Genomic DNA, 4,378 nt, shown 5'->3' with positions numbered 1-4,378 from the left:
TCAGGGAAAAACCAGGTTGGGCTGATTATTCCTACTGGTGCATCCCACAAATAGAGTGGGTGAGGGTTGTTGGGGCTTGGCTGCAGCAGAGGCTGGCAGAGGCTGGCACTGGGGGCTAGGTCAGTCAAGTTAAACCACAGAACCACCTGGAGAATGCATAATCCGGGAGTGGAAATGGCCTGAGAGGGAAATAGTGGGCTCCTCCCTCTTGGGTTGCCACTCCCCGTGGGAGGGCACAAAAACTAGGACAGGGGCTGGGTGGCTAGACAGACACCCAACAACTTCTGTGAAGGCTGGATAGTTGAGCTGGTTAGATGGAACAAGGTTTTAATACCCATTGACATCTGTGAGAGCAGAAAGGAATGTGGGACAGACTGGATTAATATGCCACACAAACAGGCAAACCAGGGTAGGGGGCGGGCCTGGTTGGGGTTATTGTGGGTTGCTCCGGCTAGGTTGCAACTCCCACTGGTTTGTGTGAGGGCCGAGCATGTGCTGGGCAAAACCAGGCTGGACCACAAACACCCTTCGGTTCCAGAGGAGGACAGGGATGGAAGCCCCACCAACCCAGCGACTGCAACCACCAGCTGATTGGGGTGATGGACTGTGGCGGGCCCTACACTTGCCAGCACATACAAGAATCTGGTCTGGGAATACCTCAAAGTTCCACTGGGGATCCCCCCAATCCAACTTTCGAACTCAGAACACTAACGATCAAATGACAGGATGGAACAAGTCAACCAGCCACCTCAGCTATATGTTGGTAATGGAAAACTGGGCAACCGGAGACGCTGTGTTGGGCTGTGTCGACAAGGGGACTCTCCAGCAACTGCAATGTGCTTGGAGTGACGAGAGGGGCAGCAATGCAGAACTGTTGAATTATCGGAACCACTTGGGCAAGACCCTCGGAGCGTGCCACACATCTGGAACCTGGGGTGGGTGGGAGTCTGGGCGGGGCTTCTCCCTTAAAATCTGCTTTTACATCAGGTTTATTAAGGAAACAATACGGAACTGATTGTCTTACCCATCTTCCTGTAGAACTTCAACCTTTTTACCCTAATTATGTCAAGATTGTCAAAATAATAAATAAAAAAATATTAACTCTTAAAAAAAGCCCATATTAAACTATGTCTGCATGTCCATTGACTCTAACAAGAAGATTAGAACTTTATTTTGAAGATTTTACTTATTTGAAAGGTGAAATGAACACATTCCACACACATACATGAAGAGGGAGAAAGAGAGAGAGAGAGACAGAGAGAGAGAATTTCCATCTTTTGGTTCACTCCACCGTGGCCAGAGTTAAATCAGTCCAAAGCTAGGAGACAGAAGCAAGGAGCTTCTATGTTTCCCAGGTGAGTACAGAGGCCCAAGAGCTTGAGCTATTCTCTGCTCCTTTCTTAGGTGCATTATCAAGGAGCTGGATTGGAAGTGAAGCAGCCAGGACATGAACTTGCGCACTTATGGGATGCCAGTGCCACGGGCAACAGCTTTACCTACTAAGCTATAATGCTGCAAGAACTTTTATTTGACCTGTCTGCACTCTAGATGGTCTCTCTGAAAGAGAGGCAGCACAGTGAAGTCCTCTGTCAGGAATGCTGGGCTCGGTGCTATGCAAGGGCATGCATTCTCTGCACTGGGCAAGAGGAGTTCTACTTTGGGACACAGCACAGCTGACAGAGGCTTCTGAGTCTGCTGGTCCTTATGTCTTGTTTGTTCAAGGAGTCAGGTCTTATTCATTTCTCCTGACCCATCCCATATTCTAACTCTAGTGATATTATTATTTCTACCTACTTTCCAGACAGTTTACAAATGCTTTGGTACATGTTCAGAGAACAATGTCTTTTGGCTAACTCTCCAGGCGATTATTTTAGATGAGGCTACATGTACTCTTTAGCCACCCCATGGTTGAAAATTTGGGTCACCATGCATAGACACTTCACACTGCTCAAATACAATCACAATTTGCACAGGTTCCAATCTGTTCTTGTTATTAATTCCCTCTGATACATTTACAGGATAAAATGCTTTTTTTTTCTCTTGCAATTATGTTCTAACCTAGCTCTGTCCATGCCTAGGGACAAAATAATCCCTTATTCCAATGAGCTCTTCCCATCGAATCTATTTTCTATGAATAGTTGTTCCATGCCCAGTAAACATGTGACAATACCTTGCTCATAGGTAGTGCTCATGAAACATCTGAAAAGAAGTGACCTGTTCAAGCGAAATACCCAACAAATAAGTGTCATAGACACTATCCCTTGAAACAAGCAACTTATCTTAAAAATGGAGAACTCTACTTTGGTACATAATGTGTACTTTTCATTAGAAAAATACTTAATATTCATGAATTGATATTCAAGACTCACAGAAAACAATGAAAAAAATCATAATCTTTTCAAAAACTATACCATTAATTTAGGAGTATCACAATATAAATAAATTAAGGATTTGTAAATATATCTCACAAAACTAAATACATAAAAAATTAAATCACTCTCAACCAGTGTTTCCAAACCTTGCATTTATTTATTTACTTATTTATTTATTTATTTATTTATAAGCAATAGATTACTTATTAGAGAAAAGATTGATGGCAGGTAGCAAGTTCCACTATTACATAAACATTCATGATGGGGCTATATTTTGGAAGAACAGGATCTCAGCTATGGAGAAACTGGCCAGAAACTGTCCGCACACATTATGCATTCCATACACTTGATTTCCTTGTTAACAAACTTTGGTGACAGTGTGGTTTCGATTCTCCTTTCCGTGCCAGTATAGCTTCGATTTTCCTTCTCCTCTTATCAGCTCCTATTTGAAAGGTCAGATCTGCTCTGAGCTTCTTAAAAGGTTTCCCAGGTGAGGTGCCAGACCAGACCCGGAGCATAACAGCTGCGTGGGGACAGCAGAAAACTGGAACCTGACTGTAGTGTCTTGGCCAGGTGAGTGCGCAACAGTGCTTGGTCACTGGTGTCCCTTTACTTCATTGACAAGGAAGACCATGAGGCCCAGTTCTGACTAGGCACCAGAGGGCTAGGCTGCTGAGGGACCTCGTGAGAATCCTGGCAAATCCGGAGGGATCCGTGTCTCCGCGGGGTTCATGGGAAGCAAGGGATGAGCTCCGCGTTCCTTCCTGGTGGCAGCAAAGGGTTTTGTGCAGGATATGGAGGGACGGATCCTGTTCCCATCTAAGTACAGAGACTGGCGCCTTTTCTGGGACTGAGACCTAGAGCCAACCCCTCACCGAACTGCGGGGGTGCCCTCTCTTCCTCCAATCCTCCTTCTCCTGTACTCACACCTTTTCTGGCTGCCTCCTTTTCTGGCTGCACAAAGAAACTGCGAGAAAGAATAATACCTCAGACTATCTAAATCTTGCAGTTTGACTTGAATTTAAATCCACATTTCATAGTCCAAAGATGTCATAAACTTCTGTTCAAGAAATTCGTTTGACTTTAACTGACCAACAGCTTAAAAATAACTACGTTCTAATCATTGTGAGTGCATTCACTTTGAGAATGCATGACCCTTGAAGGAACTTTATTAGAACAACCCGTGGAGCTTCTAGAAGCAGCAGAAGTGCAGCATTTGCAGGCCTCAGCCCACATGACTCTGTGGGACTGGAGTCTTTAGAACTCCTTGGGGCTTACAACGATGTAATACAGCTAGCTGTCTTCTCTACATGCTTGCTTAGTGTTGTAAATTCCATGATTTGTGTTCCAGTGTATCTCCAGGTACCTGTGTCACACAAGGGAAAACCACTCTTCTATTAAAATAAATCTTGTCATTTGCAAAAAATGTTAATGGAACTGGAGGTCATGTTAAGTGAAATAAGCTAAGCACAGAAAGATAAGCGTGCATGATGAGCTCAGTTCTTACTCATATTTGCCATCTAGAGCACTTGACAGCATCATGATGGTTCATCGAGGCTGAAAGAGGAGCAGGAAGAAAAATGGGGAATAATTACTTAGTTGATACCAAGTCAGGGAAGTCAGAACAAGATGTTCTGGCGTTATTCACATTTGGTATGACTATAGATGATGGTAATGTACTAAAATTTTTTCTGGAGTAAAAAATTTAAAAGAGAACATTTTGAATTATTCTATCATATGGAAATGATAGGTGTTTCAGGAGATAAATACATTTAATTTGGCACTAAGCAATGTGTACATGTATTGAAACAACACATGTTGTCCCATAAATACATAAAGTTTTATATATCAGTTAAAATTTTTAGAAACTTGAGAACCAGATTTTTCCTTTTGAATATTTCAAGTTGCCTTGCATTAAAGAAACTTATGAAGTGTTATAAATTAATCTGTTCCCACTCAAAACTCTTTTTGAAAGATGTATTTATCTTTTAGTTGAAAAGCAGATT

Source organism: Ochotona princeps, chromosome 2 (assembly GCF_030435755.1).
Source record: "Ochotona princeps isolate mOchPri1 chromosome 2, mOchPri1.hap1, whole genome shotgun sequence".
Lineage (NCBI taxonomy): Eukaryota > Metazoa > Chordata > Mammalia > Lagomorpha > Ochotonidae > Ochotona > Ochotona princeps.
Note: the sequence above shows the minus strand (reverse complement) of the source record.